Raw genomic sequence first — 18,390 nt, 5'->3', positions numbered from 1 at the left:
TATGGGACTCTCAGCAAGACCATCAATATGCTTAGGCCATTGCAGCTTTGGGTCCAAAATGACTCCCAGAAAACTCACCTTTGATGCATTCTCTACATTTGGTAGATCTTTAGATAAGAAGCAGTAGTGTCATCAGCAAAGAGAGTGAATTTTGTTTGTTTTGAAGTTTTGAGTTTCCCCTTCAGGAAGGTCAATTATATATATTAAGAAAAGGATGGGCCCCAGAACTGATCCTTGTGGCACTCCAATGCTCATAATCCCCTTTACTGACTGCGCCCCTTGACTGAGATATTATAGGCAAGAGTGATATTGGCCTGTAATTTTCTGGCAATAAAGGGTCACCCTTTTTAAAAATTGGTACCACAATTGCCACTTTGAGAACTTCAGGAAAAGTATTCTGTTTAAAACAAAGATTTATTAGCTTAGTCAAGGGAATGATTAGGCAGTTTTTAATAGTCTTTAATATTTTAGTGTTTAACTTCTATATATCACAGCTTGGTTTGTTTTTTAGGTTATTAATTACATCCCTTACTTCATTAAAAGTTACCTCAGAAAATGAAAATGGAGGTAATGCTCTCTTTGTAAGATAATCAAGTGGATTATTATTTGAAATTATGATATCTCGCACGATGCTCTGTGCTATGCTCGAGAAAAAATTATTAAGGTCATTTGGTGTAATTGATATATTTTTATGATTTAATGACTTTGCACTTTTACCTCGGTGCCTGTTTATTATTTGCCACATAGTTTTTGGTGGATTTTTAAAGGAGCGGATAAGGTTATTATATGATCTTATTTTAGCTTTTTTTATAGCTTTTTTATAGAGTTTGTTGTAATTACTAAGTTCTTGTTTAATTTCTACCTGTTTATATTGACGATTGAGTTTTTCCAAAAACTGCAAGTGGTCTCTCATTCCCTTAAGGTCTTCATTAAACCTGTTAATAGCATAAGAGTGGTCAGAACGAACAATGTAAGGTTTTTCTGGAAATGCTGATTGATAAGCATTTTCAAGCAATGATATTAAATGTTGAAAGCTCCAATTGACATCAGTTTCTTCGCCAATAAAATCTCATGAAAATTTATCTGCAATGTTATAAAATGTATTAAGCCCCTGTTGTGTTATTGTCTAAATACCTTCCGAGACCGATCAAAACCACCAACAGTCATTGGGATCATACACTCTATTATTTGTGATCTATGATCAGATAAAATTATGCTAATAACACTCACACAATATACATCCATGTCAGCGCTCACAAATATATTTAAAGCCTGTTAGCAAGTCACAGAGACTAATGGCTTCAGGTTGACTTGTATTAAAGCGAACATTAAAGTCACCTGCAACGATTATTGGCTTACCTGTATCCAGACTACCTAAAAGCCCCTCAAAGACTCCAAGAAGATGTCATAACTTCCAGATGGGCTCCGATACAATGCTAAAATATTAATATTAAAATTCCTTAAAAAAATACAACAATAAAAACATTTTTCAACAATAGGACTACTAAGGCAATTTAAAATAGAAAACTCAAACACAGTTTTAACAAAAATACATGTACCACCAGCAATAAAATGAGATCTAGTTGAATATGCTGCCAGTTTATATTCCTGAATATTTATCAAATCTATCTCATCTTTGGTTAACCAATGCTCTGTTAAACATAGAACATCGATGTCTTTATCAGCTATGAATGCCTCCAATTTATCCACTTTCTTCCTTAGGGACCTAACATTAACATGTAAAACCCTGGTTGGTTGTTGGGGATTTTTGAACACCCTTCCTGGGCTCTGTAGGTTCAGAAAATGGTTTACAGATTCACCATCGGCCAGGTTTCAGCACGCAGGTATTGATGTCGGTCCTCCAATGGCACAGCCAACCTAAATTACTTAAATTTATTACTTTAGAAAATGGAGATTTTCACCAAAAAAAAATTAAAAATACTTAAATTTTTGTATTTTTTTCTTGCTTCAATACATTAAAGTTTAAAAAATGCACATATACTATACGACGGCTCTGTCCATAGAAAACGTGATAGACGGATCAAGCATATAAAAAAAGGCTTCATAAACTTTTAAGCTTTTTAGTTTAGCGCTTTTTACCGCGTCGCTCGGCTCTCTCTCCATGTCATATGTAAATAAATCGTTTCTTAGTAGTTTTCTGGATAATTTCGGTAGGCCAAATTAGATTATAAACAAACCGAAGCATCTGTACATTATATTTGATCACTTTACGCCAAGGCTAAAACGTATACCGTAAGTAGGAAGCATTAGTTCGATATTAAAATAGGTATTAAAATAATTAATCGGATTTTATGCGAGGTCGCTAAATTGGACGGTTATTGTTAAATTCAGAAGGACATGTAGGTATTTATTAAGCGGTTTTAGTAACAAGACAAGGCTATTGAGCTATGTTATTATCTAAAGGGTACTTTTTTTTATTTAAACAAAAAACTTAATGAAAATTATGTTGTACCTCGTTAATCGTTTTTATTTTATACAATGCAAGTCTGTTTTTGTTGCTCGCGGAAACTTTTTAAAGAATAATGACCTAAACGCGAATATTCTGGAATTCACAACTCTGTAGAAACACAGACATATTAGAGGAATATGCCATTACTTCTAGACGTTGCAAGTCATTAAAATAAACATTCATGGAATGTCCTACCAAAATAATGATTTAAATGATTCCTTGATCTAATGATCCTTTTTCTATGAGATATTTAATATAGGCTATTAGATAGGCAAGAAAAACAGGAGTAAAAGGTACTGAACGTTCAATGTTTTTTGACTTATATGTCTAATAAATCTCTAAAAATGATAAAACTACAAGGCTCTATTAAATTTAGGAGCGCTTTTTAATTGTTTCACTTTTACTCAAAAACTATAATGTAACTCATATGCTTTTTTGTGTATACTACCAAATAACATGTGTGACCAAACTAAACTGTGTATAGGTATACCAAACTACCATATATTATACCATGTGTATATACAAAAAAAAATTCTTATTAGGTTAGGTTAAGTCTTTATCAAGGTGAGATAGGCCGCTACAATAACTCATCAGAGTCTAGTGTTGCTTACACCTACATAAATTTCCTCCATTAAGTACATCCTAACGATAAGATATAATCGAAAAACAAAAAGAAACGCAAAAATGCTCTTTGTCCATAACTTTTTTCTATTATATAATCAAGTTTAGTTATAGGCATTGCTACATTAAGAGGTAACATTATTATGTGATTTTACATAAAAAAACTTGATTAATTGCTACATTCAAAAACAGGAGAAACAGAAAGACTTTTTTCTGTTAAAATAAATGTTTGCCTGTACGATAAAAATTAAGATAGGACATCAATAATAAAATCTGTTACTAAATGCAATTGGGTCTTTGAGTAAAACTGGAAAGTGGATAAATTGAATATAACCTCACTAAGGCTCCCCTGGCGCTGAATTTCATAGCACTTTAGGGTTTTATAATTTTTCGAGGTTCAAAAAAATATACAACTTGGGGAGTTGAAGATTATACATTGTCCAAAATAATGGCAAATCCGTTTCCTCTCAGATAAGTGGCCGCCCCAGTGTCAGCGACGCACTGTATCTAGGAACGTAGTCATCGCAGAGGCTAGCAGAGTTGCGGTAAAAAGATTATTACTAAAACGGGCAAGAGAAAAACCTGGAAAATATTTGTAAGTTTCTAAAATGACCGCTAGGGAGCATAACTGCAATCTTGACTCGAAAAAGGTTTGTGGGGAAGGAAAAAGTTCTTGTGAACTTCGATATATTAACCTATGATGTAACTAAATTATTAAACACAACCTAGCAATCTGAATTAATGTGACTGATAAATGTTAATTTCTCACAAGAAATAACAGTCATAAATCTGTGTTAGGCTAGCCGCATATTGAACGTAGTGCAGCAGAGCAGAGCACAGCCTAGGGCAGCAGAGGATTTTGTAACACACGCAATTATATTGGACGTAGCAGAGGCGAGGCCTGCGCGACATAGTAACAGAGTACTCTGTCCGGCCTCTGTCGGTTGTGGAGTGTGCACAGTTTCCTCTGCAGAGTGGCAACTGTTGTTGTAAAAAAATGGAACTCCTAATTGAACTCGTGCGAGAAAATAAAGTATTATATGATACAAGTCACAAAGACTATATGCGTACCAAAGATAAAGATGAAATCTGGAACGAAATTAGCAAGAAATTAAACTATGCAAATGGTAAGTAGGTACTGATTATATTTCTGAAGTATATAAATTTGGCGGTCCCAATCTAAAAAACATGTTTTGAATATACAGTGCATTCACGAATGTGAAAGTGAAGAGCTTAGCCGAAACTCTACAGAATTACCTGATCAAGAAGCTGGTGGTAAAACTATTTTTCAGAAAAAAAAAGTTACCAAGAAATCAAAACTTGATGATTTGGTGCTACAAACTTTGGAAAACCGTGAAATTCTTTTCAAAGAAAGAGCCGCAGAACGTAACAAACTTCAAGAGGAATATTCTGAGGAACTAAAAAGACAAAATGATGGCTTATATAAATTTTTTATGTCTATGTATCAAGATACAAAAACATTGCCAACGGCAGCTCAGCTATGCATAAAAAGAAAATTGTTTGAGGCTGTACTATATGAAGAAGAATTATCTCAACCTATAAGCAACGATACTTCCAATAGACTAATAGGCCAGCATTCAGGATCCGATAGTCGGGCAACCAGTAGCTGCTCAGGATACTCTATACCCCACCAACCCTTTGTATCACCGCTGCTAGAACCGCAACCCCTAAATTTATTGTCGCTGGCTCCGCAATCGCCATCTAAACAGCAAACTGCGCCAACTATTTTCGCACTTTTGATTTTTCTTAGTAGTACTTGCCAATTAAAATACTTACCTTAAACAAACTGCCAGTTTCATTTCAGTGTCAATAGGTTGTCGTGCATTGCAGCCAATCCCTTGAATATTTTCTTTAATTACGTCATGAATTTCTTGAAACTGAAGCCTGGTTACACGAAAATATTGTTTAATTTGAACGTCACTTAAATCACTTAAGAGATTAAATTCTCTATACGTTCTTCTTTTTTTAAATGAGTACATTCACCTAAACACTTTTTTCGCCGTTTTAAATAGAAACACAACAGAATATTCTCGATTTCCGAATCCGATTCTGAATCTAAAGAAAGTTCGTCTTGTAGACATATTTAATTCTAATAACTAATAGGTACCTTCAATTTAATTATGCTCTTTATATGACAATATAAGGAAATATATACATATCAAAAAAAGACAAATAGCTACGACATGCAAAGGTCCTACCGTTGATTGAATAATAGGTGTAATAATGATTGAATAATACTATTAGTCAATCAACGGTCCTACGTTCAATATGCGCTCGTCGCAGAGGCAGAGCAGAGGAATAGTTTTCCTCTGCTATGTCTCGGCTGTGCTGTGCTCTGCTGCCCTACGTTCAATATGCGGCTAGCCTTAGTGCTAACACTGGTCACATATTGAAGATGTTGATTGTAAATAAAATAGGTAGTAAAGCCTACATCACTTATATAATAAGTTTAGGTGTAACCTTAGGTTATACCATATAAATACTCAGCTATGCTGAGGCCCGTTGGTCAGATGATACGGGTTGGCTTGGGGGGTTTACGGTTGGCCTCCTATATGCCCAGGTTGTGTTGGTAGGGTGTGTGTCGTTTGTGTGTAAAAAGGTGGACCCACTAACCTACCAACATACCCCTGTTTGTAAGGAGAGCGAGATAAATAAACTTGCTCCAAATAAAAGATATCACATTTGATTGGTACCTTTTCCTGGTGGTTTGGAACCTACTTGGTATTCTTAATTGCTCTCTTTGTACCTCTAGGTAACTCAAAGTTAGTCTCAGTGAGTTCAGTACATATCAATAAGCAGCATACAAACAAATGGCTGATTGAGTAGAGCACGAATAGAGCAGAATAAATACTGATGATTAAATAATGCTTCATTAGAGCAGCCGATGAGCTGAAACAAAATGCCAATATCCTCATGCTTCAGACCCAACAAATGTCGGAAACGGCTCGGAGCACGGTTGTCGGACAGGTATTTGCTGTTTTATGTTTTACAGAATAACAATATGTAATAATATCGATATGTCCTATTTTAAAGCTATATTATTTTTTTCTTAACTTATTTCTGCTGTTTATCCTGTTTAAGTTTATAGTACGAATTATTAAATGGTTCTATAGAAGCAATGCGGCAGTACAATGTAGGGATTTGTTTCCGATTACATTTGAAAATAGGCCGATCGCTTATAAAAAAACAATCCAAGTATCAACTATAAATGCCGAGCTTAACATCATTTTCGAGTGGAGTAAGTGTCTGAGCTTAACGCAGCTCTCAGCTATTCACAAGAAATGCTGCCTTTGCCGCAAGCCTTATTATGTCCAGGTCCATCTTCGTCAGTTCACTTGTTAGTTGTGAAGGTTGGAAGCAATATGTCTTGGCATGATCATAAACCGGAAATAGTTAAAGTAATTTCTCAAAAAATTGGGCCTCTCTTTAAAATGAAAAGGCTATATACACCTTGACAGCTTTTAACGCTCTACAAGTGTATGTACTATTGAGTATTGCTCTCACATATGAAGCTTTGCACCTAAACATACATTGAAGCTGCTTGATTCCATCCAGAAAAGGCCCATATGTCTTATAGGAGATCAAGAGATAACTAGAGGCTTGGACAGTTTGGTACAAAGAAGGAAGATGGCGGATTTGACTATCTTATCGATACCATCACCGTATATGCTCTTCTTAACTGGCCCATATCATTCTACCTAGAGCTTTACACGTAAGATTTACTCAACAGGCAGATACCACTCATGAATATCGGGTGCATCTGCAGACGCCTAGAATGTCGCCATATTCGAACTTTTTATGTAGAAGTGCAAGTCTCTGGAATCAACTCGCAAAGCACGTCTTTCCCGAACATTACAAATTGCAGAACTTTAAGAAAAAAATTAATTTCGTAGTACTCTGTCGCTACTTGTGATAGTCGAGTACCATAGGTATTACTTTTTGTGCCAGTGTATTCCGTAAAAAAATCGTATACTGAGCATCTATGATTAATGTCAAAAAAACTCATTCCATCAACCAAGTTAAATATGTTAAATGTGTTTCAATAAACTATGTGAGAATTTTTTGATAGTGTTTTGTTTTTTAACTGCTCTATACGAATTTTTAAAATAAGTAAACATGTATTTTTTGCTTTTATCGTTTAATCATTTTTTTCAAATAAGACCATAATTCTTAGCCATTTAGCATCAGCACAACTTTACAACTTTGCAAAAAATATACTCGTAATTAAATTAGGTATGAGTTGTCTACAACATAAATCTCAATCACATTGCCATTGTTCCATTATTATTTTGACAATAAAATGAATGAAAACGAAGCATTTTCCATGGCGGTGATACTTTATGTTTTCCAAATTTGGTAAAATCTTTCTTTCGAACCACGTTTGAAACATATCTGATAATTGAAATGTGGTTGCTTTAGTTAGTCGAAATTCCTCTTTAAATTTTTAAAATTTTCCAAATAATCAGTAATTATAGTTACATTTACGAAATTCTCAAAACCCTTTAAAGCTTTGACTAAGTAGTCCATTCTTATAGTGGAGATATAAGTTGAGGTAAATGAATATTTGGGAAATAAAATGAAATTATATTTCAAGTACTTGAGATACAATCATTTCTCATGTCGCAATCACATTAGTCACAAATAAGGAAAACATTAACAAATGCATGATGGCACTAATAGATTACACTAATATGATTGACAATCCATAAAAAATTAAAATCTCATAATAAAATTCTAGTAATTGGTGATGGCGGACTATAGGTTAAAAATAGATATTTAAACAATTAACAATATTGAAGAGTAAAGCGTGGGTGGTTCCCACCGTTATCAATTTTAATTGGTGAAATCTTACAATAGAAACTCATCAATGCTGTAGAAAGCATTTTTCAGCAGAACCCTTTTTTATGGTATTGCTATAACCTGATAGGGCCAAGGTCTACATGTTTCTCGACAAACGACTCCTCTACAATTTTAAGAAGTCATTTCTAACCTAGTCAATTATCACCTAGCCTAGTGGTGTAGTTGTATATTACGACTACACTAGTAGTAACTATTTGTAATATACCGAGCTATATACCTGTAGGCAAGGAGAAGGCATATTCAAAAATATGCTTCGACCCCAAGCTCATGAAATCTCTTGGAAGAGATATTCTCATGGTACCCCAACTCTGCAACAAGTCAAAGAACCCCGGCCTCCGGAGACTCTGGAGAGTGAAAACATGAGACGACTGGCTGGAATACCTCCATGCAAGAATAGCTACGTAAAAGAAAAATATGTTTCGGAAGCCCTGGCTGACATGTAATCAATATATTTATCAAACCGCAGCATGTGATCCAGGTATACCATTAAGAATTTTGTCACATCCTGATTACCCTTTGGAATAGCTTTTAGTCCAAGACTCATATGGACTGTTTTATGGACAACCTATTAGTTATGAAACATTCCGCCAGCCGACCAGCAGCACGCTGACGCCATCAATTCTTTAAAGTGTTGACCCTGTTTTACTACGGTAATGCCATCAGGAAACCGCCGCAGGTCAGATGCAAACAAGCATATTTAACGTCATTAATGTATGTTAAAAACAAGAGAGGTTCGAGTACCTCTCCTTGAAGAACTCCATGATGTACACCAACAATATCTGATGTTTTATTATGATGTACTATCTACTGTTTGCGGCCCGTGAGATAGCTGAGTATCAAATTTAAGCTAACTCCATTTACACCAGAGAATCCTAGGTTTTGTTAACTTAGTTTGTCCGTCTACCAGCATTCCATAGAAAACCCAATCGAATGCCTTCGAGAAATCACACTGTAGCAGTGTAATGCTCTTTCTCAAAGGCACCAACCAGATAGTCCAACAAATCTTCTAAGAAGAGAGTTGTTGATCTTTTGGCTCGGAAGCCATATTGACAAGTGGTGAAGAGACAATTTTCCTCAAAATACCTGCACAGTTGGTTTTTCAATATGTGCTCATAGACCTTCGTAATAGTGGGAATTAATGAGATGGTTTTGTAATTGCCCGGATCAGACCTTGAACCGTTCTTAAAAATAAGCAGATTTGATAAAAAAGTGTCCTGTTGAGATACTTTTGATGCTTGATAATTGCTTTTTGATACTTGAGATTTTAATAATGGTTACATTAATACCGTATATGTGTCTGATTGGCTTATCTTTTAGAGAATCTACAGCATCCCTCACCTGTATTTAGCTTACTTGTTGAAAGCTAAATTTAATACCATCTGGAATATTTTAGGAATGGGATTTACTTTTGCATTAGAAAAAAATCAGCATAAATCCTCACCTTTTATGAATATATGGAATAATTTTTTGTTTATTTCAAGTTCCATTAAAAACGAGTATATCTTCTCCAAGTTCTTTTTTATTTGAAGGTTTGTCCGAAGTGTTTAATTTAAGACCTTAAAATTAATTGATTACATGCGAGCACCTAATTTAACCAAATTCATGAGAAACGGAAATTAAATCTATTATCTTAATCTACTATCCTATTTTACTCGTTAATATTTAAAATTTAAAAGTAATTTTAAATACAACGATTATTTAATTTTTTTTTTGGAAATTTGAGTCATACTTCGTTCAAAAACTGTAAGCGGTATAGGATCAATAAACGTGTGACAAAGTTGCGTAATTTGGTGCTTAATAAAAGAATTCCAAACATACTATAATTACCTTCGAAAAATAAATCTGAAAATCTTGAAACTTTATACAGGGGAAATATGATATTAAATTACGCTACTGAGCTATTATTCAACCTACAGTGAATATCTTACGGGTCTCAGATCCCATTGGTAACGTTGATATTTGGACAATCCCGTTCAATCATTATTTTCATGTTTCAATTCAACTTCTGAGTTCTTTTTCGATTCAACATTGGGGGCTCAAAAACGATAAATCCTACGGAAAATAACTTAGTAAGATGTGTACATAGCTAAGAGTATCTTCCGTGGATACGTCAGTTTCTTCTACCACGTCATTATACTCAATGTTCTTATATTTCATTTAAAATATAGGATAAGTTCACTTTTGCCACAGGTTTCCTAATTGGTTAATTTGCTTTGCCCAAAAAAATCCTTCAAAATTGAGGATCCTGATTAACTCTGAAATCTGCGGACCGTCAAAAGTAATTTAAAATTTCCAATTGAATTGACTCATTTCCTCTTATGGTTTTCAGTTACAAATTTTAATCCCTTGTACAATAGGTTAGACTTATCATGAAAGACGAGTTGCTGGTAAGGAAAAATTATAGTTTATTTTCTCGCTACTGTTAAAACTATCAGCGTTATACCTTTTAACAGCAGTTAAAAATAAAGATATTGTTATTAAAATGGGAACTTGAAAAAAAAATGAAAGATTCACATATGTGACTCATAATCCTGGTTTCTGATTCCACTTCTTTGTTTCTTAAATTTAACCTACTTACGCTGTTTTCTTAAAAATCTAAAATTACTTCGATAAACAATTAAAACCTGGTCACTACTACACAAAAATGGTGATGCAAAGCAATTAGTATTAACGGTACCAGGTCCTATTTCCATATCGAGTAATAACTACCACCTTTTATTTTCATGTTTTGTAATCATCTAATTAACCCAATTATGATAAATTTAAATCCATTTGAATACGCAACAAAGGACTTAGCTAATGATAAAGAATACCAAGAAGAAGAGTTTTCTTGGTATTTTGGATACCTACATATTTTTGGCCATAATTAGGGCTTTATAAAATGTTCCGCTATTTCCCGTTAAACATCCACTGTAGGAAGCAAAAATCCTCGACACTTAAAAAACGACCGTGAATTCATGATCGAAATCAGTTTCATTGAACCACCCAAACACCATCGCTCTCTCATTGTCTGTATGTAAAATTATATTATTATTTTGCCATTAGGTATAATTTATGGGTATACCAGAAGAGTCAGAAATAATTTCTTTGTTTTAAAAAAATAAACAAGTTCTTACAAGAATATGCGGGAATTGGGCATAAGAAAAATGAGTCACCATCAAACCATCTACCGAATTTGCCACCTACGTAGAATACCAAAAAAATAAAAAATAATTCGGGACAAGGTGAAATGCTGCGACGAATATAACGGCATTTCGTTATTCACGTAGTTTGGTAACATTTGTTAATTTGGCGAAATGAAACCGAAACTGGCCATCACCAATGTAAACATTGAGGATTGATGATGTTGAATGTATGTTAATTGTTTTTACTCTTCTTAAGATGAATGGAATTTTGTAGTTTTTGGAAAAAATAAATTTTAAGTTTAGTTATAATGGTGTTAAAATGTGATGGTAAAAATGAAAGTTGAGCAAGGTTGAGCAATTTTTAGCGAAACAATTAGTGAATGTAAGATTTAGCTTTTTAAATTAAATTTTATCAATGATTCTTAGTATTTAATTTTTAGTTCCTTAAGTCGGATCACATGTTTCCAGATTATATAAGTAAATAAATAATTGTTTTATTTCAGATCAACATATTATGAATATTACACATCTAAAATGAAATGGCTTCCAAAGAAAAAAAAACCTACAAAAGACAAAAAAACTACAAACTAGACATCGAAATACGCATTAGGTCACCTACAAAGTTGGACAAAATTTTCTTAAACAACATGGTTCATTTGTTACTAATAACTTTTTAATCTTGGCTTTACATGTTTGATATTGCTTTTTATTTGGTCTGGTAGAGCATTAAATAATTTTACACACATACAGGGTGTCCAGAAAAAGGAGGCCAATCCGCCGGCCACATATAGGGTAGACCAAAATAATGCGACTTTCGTTATGCCATTTTTTAATTGGACACTCGGTATTCAATATACAGAGCGTCAAAATGAGAAATATAAAATCGTTTTTTTTTAATAAGTTGAGTGTTTCATAAGATATTTAAATTAAAATTTGGTGTGAGGGGGTTTTTTGAAACGAGAAATTGAAATCCGTTCACGGATTTGCGATACCTCGCAGAGGGCGCCACCTGCGGTATATTGCATGTGTTAAAAATGCCAAAACTTTTTTGTATCCCTGTATAATAAAGTTCTAGTAAAAAATTATAATTATCCAATCTTTTCTTGTAAAAAAAGTATTCTTAGTAAATGTCGGCCTGAGAATCTGTTTATTAGATATCTTAATTTTAAAATCTAGATACATTTTAACAAGTTAACAAAATAAACGTAAATTATTTTTTCTAAATTAATGCTAAATTATAATAAAAATCATAAAATATTCACCCTAAATTATTTGTTCAACGTGACCTCCGTTTGTTTGTATACACATACGAGCCCTCTTTATTAATGAAAATCTAAGGCTTTGAAAAATATTTGGTTTCAACCTGAAATACTCTCCAGCTGCAATGATTCTTTTCCTTAAATGATCGTCGTTTAAAATTGGAACCATATACACAAAGTCTTTCATACATTCCCAGACTGGAAAATCCAAAGGTGTAAGGTTGGGCGAACGAGGTGGCCACGGAACAGAAGCATCTCGACCCCTACCAATCCAGCGATTAGAAAATACTTGATGTAAATAGTTCCTAACATTTATAGCAAAATAAGCCAAAGCACCATTGAGTTGAAACCAAGATTTGGTCTTAAATTTAGAAGCATATCATCAAGCAAATCGGGCAGAATTTCTTGTAGAAACAACAGAAATTAATCACCAGTCAAATTACCTGGTAAAATGACAGGTCCTAAAAGAAAGTTATCCACAACACCTACCCACTTGATGATGTGTCTCAACTATGGCTCTAAGATTCTCTTCAGCCAATATGTGTGCGCTATGGATATTTGTCATGCCGTTTCTCGTGAACGTGGCCTCGTCAGTAAACAGAATCGCCCTTATAAAATCCACATTACTATTATTCATTTCACATAACCATCTACAAAAAGCAAGTCTTGCCTCGGGATCGTCGGTTAAAAGACTTTGTATTTTTTGAAGATGAATTGGGTAAAGTTGTTGACTCCATAAAATATGATGTGTCTCGATTTTCCCAATATTTCCCACTCGTTCAGCCAAAACCCTAGTACTAATGTTTGGTGATTCTTCGACAATTCTTAAAATTTCTTCCTCTTGCCCTGATTGCAACGCACAAGATCCGCCGCAATTACCCTTCCGTCTTTCGCTGAAACTTCCAGTCTCCCTTAGGCAGTTAATCAAATTTAAAAAATATTTTCTTTTGGGATGAAATCGGCTTGGGAATGTCTGGATATAGCGTCTAGCGGCTAAACTAGCATTGGAGTCACATTTTCCTAGTTAAGAATTGACAGGTATTTACCGTTTACAATAATATTTAAAACTTGCCAAACATCAAAAACATATCCGCCATTTCGGAAAAGGGTACATTTCTTGGTCGGTGAGCCATTATGGTTTTATAAGTTGTAAGAAAACACACCAAATACAAATATGTAATTAAAAAACGTAGATTTATTTTAGGAGTAATTGAGAAGCTTGTAAAAAGCGTCAGAAGCGTTTAAATTTGTTACTTTGACAGTACGTAAAAAGTTACTGGATCCGGCAGGTCAGCCAATTTGTTTAGAAAGAAGTATCTAGATTTTAAAATTAAGATATCTAATAAACGGATTCTCAGGCCGACATTTACTAAGAATACTTTTTTTACAAGAAAAGATTGGATAATTAGAATTTTTTACTAGAACTTTATTATACAGGGGTACAAAAAAGTTTTGGTATTTTTTAAACATGCAATATACCGCAGGTGGCGTCCTCTGCAAGGTATAGCAAATCCGTGAACGGATTTCAATTTCTCGTTTTAAAAAATCCCCTCATACCAAATTTTAATTTAATATCTTATGAAACACTTGACTTATTTATAAAAAAAAATTCTATATTTATCATTTTGACGCCCTGTATATTGAATATCGAGCGCCCATTTAAAAAATGATATAACGAAAGTCGCATTATTTTAGTCCACCCTATATGTGGCCGGCGGACTGGCCTCCTTTTTCCGGACACCCTGTATATAAAAAAGTGATTTTGTGAAAGTCCATTGTTCTATTATTGTACATAGATATAAAACGCATAGACAGTCATAATGCCTACAGCTCTGTTTGTCATGTATTTTCTTTTATAATTCAAAATTAACATACTTAAGGGAAGTATCATTCATGAGTTTATTTAATATCCATATGCCATAGCACACCGCGTTTAATTTTTTACATAACTGAGATATTTGCCAGGGCTAGTCCAAATTTTCATTTATGATGATATCTAAAAAATTAACATGTTGCGATATATCAAATTTGTTATTATCAAAGTCTATTTGTGCTAATTGTTTTTTCAATATTTAAAATCAATTTATTTGTATACAAACAATGCAAAGTTCTATCAAAAAATTCCTTAAAGTGAGCTTTTCTAGAGTTTTAGAGCTAATAATTAAGTTTGTCATTAGTTTATTCTCTTATACGTTAATATGGATTAATATGGAGAATCTAACTCCAGATATAGGTTATTTACAAAAATTATGAACAGGATTGGCCAAATATGCTTACTTGCCCTACTCCCATTTCATTTAGTAAGACCTGCGAATATGCAGTCTTTAATTGTCTGGACCATTTGGATTCTATTATTTATATAAAATTTAAACCACTTTAATGCATTTCGCCTTATCCCATATTTTTCTGCTTGAAAAATAAGTAGTGTTCTGTCCAGTCAGTCAAAGGCTTTTGATAAATCTAATAGCATCCAAGAGTAAGTTCGCCTTTTTCCAAATTCTCAAGCACATTTTTAATGAAAGCAAAAGTTGCAGTATTTGTTGATTCGTTTTTTAAAAACCCATTTTGATAATGACTAAAAAGGTTATTATTTAAAAAAAAAGTTTCCAGCAGAGAGCACATCGCATGTTTGAAGATCTTAGAAAAGCGAGGCAAAAGACATATAAGTCTGTATTGTCCAATATTTTTGAATCCCTCTTCTTAAAGCAAGGTTTAATCAACGCCACTTTTAAACTATCAGGGATTATTCCAAATTTAAACGAATTATTTATGATCTAAGCCAAACTATTTTTAAGTTCTGTTGTGAAGCTCTTTATGATAGTAGTTGGAATCTCATCAATTCTACTACTATGGTTATTTTTTGTTTTCTGTGTTATATCATAATCTCATCTGGTCTAACGGGATTCAGAAATGTTGTACTTATATGAAAGGGCATTTTTACGAAGCTATTTAGCAGAGTTGGAATCATAGAGAGGAAATGATTGTTATAATTATTTGCAATTTATTCAGGTGATCCCTCCAATCTTATTTCATGATGTATTCCCAATCCATTCATTTATTTACATATTGTCCATATGCATTTGTTCTTATTGCCCGTTCTTTTTTAATAAAATGAACAAAATATCTAGTCTATTCTTACAAGCTAATAGTTTGTCTTCGGGTTTTCCCATTTTATTACTGTTAAAGGAGAACTTTCATTAAATAATTCTTTGTAGACTCGCCCTATTGTTTATTAACATCATCCCTCTCTGTCTGATATACTATCTAGTTAAAAAATAATTTTTTGACACATATGGTCCGATATAAAACTGCCTTTATATACTCCATATAAATTTATTTTTTGCATTTAAGTTTTTCATAATATAAATTGACAAAAGAATATGTTAATCGGGACAGTTCACGACACGAAGCAAAACAAGTAATGATGGTACCTGCCGACACGTGTTTCTGCTTTCTGGCCTCTTCAGGGCCAAAAAACACTTTCACTATTTCCTTTGGTTTTCTGGTTGCCCTGCCCTTTGAGGTGACCCCATAGGTAAAAATCCAATGGCGTTATATCGGGAGACCGAGGAGGCCAGGCAATGTATCCTCCTCTACCTATCCAACGGTTTGGAAAAACGTTATTCAGGGTGTTCGTTTGTTCGTTACATCATTGCTGAAATGAGATGAGGCTTCATCATGCTTAAAATACATGTTTCGGCGGATCGCAGGTGGCAAATGCTCTACTAAGTCTAGAAGATTGTTCTGAAGGAACTCCAAAGAAAGTTCTTCATTCAATCGTTGCGGTAATACGAATGGCCCAATGAAAAAATTGCCAATGATTCCTGCCCAGATATTAATTAGCGTCTTTAAGGGGTTTTCGTATCTTCGTAGGAAGGGCCTATAGGAATTTTTTTTTATAGTAACGTTCCATATTATTTTTTTTTATTTTCTACCTGAATTCGAGAGATTTTCCACATTTTTCGGGACTCCCTATATATCGAACTTGAGGAACGGATCATCGTTCTTGTATTTTCTTTGATCATATGTAGTAATTTAAAGGAATTCATGAGAGATAACAAGGTTCTGCTTTTTTCGCCTTCAATAATTATTTCAACAATCAAGTATCATACGAGGGTGGTCCCAAAAATACCCGACCCAAGAAAGAAAACACGAAAATTTTGGAAAAAAATTTATTTATTTTTCAACATAATCTCCTTTCAGCTCTATACACTTTTCCCAGCGATGTTTTATAAGTTCGATACCCTTTTTATAATAAGAACTGTCTTGCGCCTCGAAATAGCCATTAACTGCAGACATCACTTCTTCATCGTTGGAAAATCTTTGACCACTGAGCCAGTTTTTTAAGTTTGGAAACAGAAAATAATCTGAGGGGGCTAAATCTGGCGAATAGGGTGCATGAGGTAGCAATTCAAACTTTAATTCGTTAATTTTGGCCATTGCAATAACGGATTTGTGAGCTGGTGCATTGTCTTGATGAAACAACACTTTCTTCTTAACCAAATGCGGTCTTAACCAAGTTCGCATAATACTCGCCGTTGATAGTTTTACCTTTTTCAAGATAGTCAATGAAAATTATCCCTCGCGCATCCCAAAAAACCGACGCCATGACCTTGCCTGCAGATGAAACGGTTTTCGCCTTCTTTGAAGCCGGTTCTCCCTTTTGAGTCCATTGTTTTGATTGTTTTTTTGATTTGTTTTGTCTCAGGTGTGAAGTGATGGACCCATGTTTCATCCATGGTTATGAAACGACGCAAAAATTCTGCTTTGTTGCTATTAAATTTTGCTAAACACTCAATGGGCTTGGAAAATGAAAAAAAATATATATATATTTTCCCAAAAATAAATACAACATAAGTTTATAAGAACAAGGACGTTTATTTCAAGTTGTTAGGGTAAGTATTTGCAAAGTTATAAGGCTGCTAGTCTGGGGTTTTTTATACCTCCCGAGATTCCGTCCCAATTACGCGCTACGTCATAGACGCCGACGCGACGCGACGGTGTATTACAGAGCGCTCGCTAGCCAGCCAACCACAGCCTAGTGCCCAGGCGTTATTTTGACAAAGCAGCGTGCGCGGTCGACATGGCGTCGGTCGTCGCGTCCACTTGGGCGCCTGTGACGTAACATCCCGGCCGCGCTGGTACAAGGAAAAAATTAAACATGGTGTATTTATTCGAACTTTGAAAATTAATTGTGAAGTAACTATAAATGCTAGAGAACTGAAATAAATTGCGAAATTTAAGTTGGAGCCTGCTCTTTTTTACTAAAAAATAATCGAATTGTCGTTTCCAAGCTCATTGAAACATCTTCACGACACTGTTTTTGCTCGAGTGTGAGCAAACGCGGCATCCATCTTGCACACAGCTTTCTCATGTCAACATTTTCAGTTAATATGCGATGTACCGCACTTTTTGAAATGCCTACTATGTCCGCTAGCTCGCGCACTTTCAGTCGACGCTCATCTAGTACCACTTTGAGAATTTTCTTTAAAATTTCTGGAGTCGTCAGCTCATTTGGTCGACCACTGTGATGCTCGTCTTGGCAGCTCGTACGGCCTCGTTTAAACTCTGCTACCCAATATTTTACTGTTGTTACCGAAGGAGCAGACTCACCCAGAGTAGAATCCAGTTCAGCTTTTATATTGGTTGGGCTAAGGCCTTTCAAATAAAAGTATTGTATCACATAACGATGACCAATTTTCTCCATTTTCACAAATTCACTGAAAACATTCACTATTGATGGCTGCCAAACAAATACTAAACAACGTGGCGTCTTCAAACTTGAAACATATGCTTTATAGATTGTATACTTTCTAATACACTGATATTTTTCAAGCTACTACCGACATCTCTAGGTCAGGCCGGGTACTTCTGAGACCACCCTCGTACAATAAAAATATATTTCTTTTTATTCATAATTTTAATTAGCGCACTCATAAACACCACATATTAGGAGTTTATTTAATTTTGTATTTGCTTTACCATTTATGTTTCTCTTGAAGTAGATTCCAGCTCCTCTATGCTTCCCAAGCCT

At 34.3% G+C, this 18,390-nt stretch overlaps 1 protein-coding gene across 1 annotated transcript in view; it reads left to right on the top strand.

Moving 5' to 3' along the window:
* The first annotated feature begins 2,165 nt into the window (after positions 1-2,165).
* The window catches only part of LOC126743495 (dual specificity tyrosine-phosphorylation-regulated kinase 2), a 178,482-nt gene continuing 162,257 nt past the window's right edge, over positions 2,166-18,390 (top strand). The window contains exon 1 of the mRNA XM_050450622.1: positions 2,166-2,253. The gene's annotated coding sequence lies outside the window, so the exon portion shown is untranslated. The remainder of the gene's footprint in view (positions 2,254-18,390) is intronic.

This window comes from Anthonomus grandis, chromosome 13 (genome assembly GCF_022605725.1).
Source record: "Anthonomus grandis grandis chromosome 13, icAntGran1.3, whole genome shotgun sequence".
Lineage (NCBI taxonomy): Eukaryota > Metazoa > Arthropoda > Insecta > Coleoptera > Curculionidae > Anthonomus > Anthonomus grandis.
Note: the sequence above shows the minus strand (reverse complement) of the source record. Positions and strands in the feature narration are given on the sequence as shown.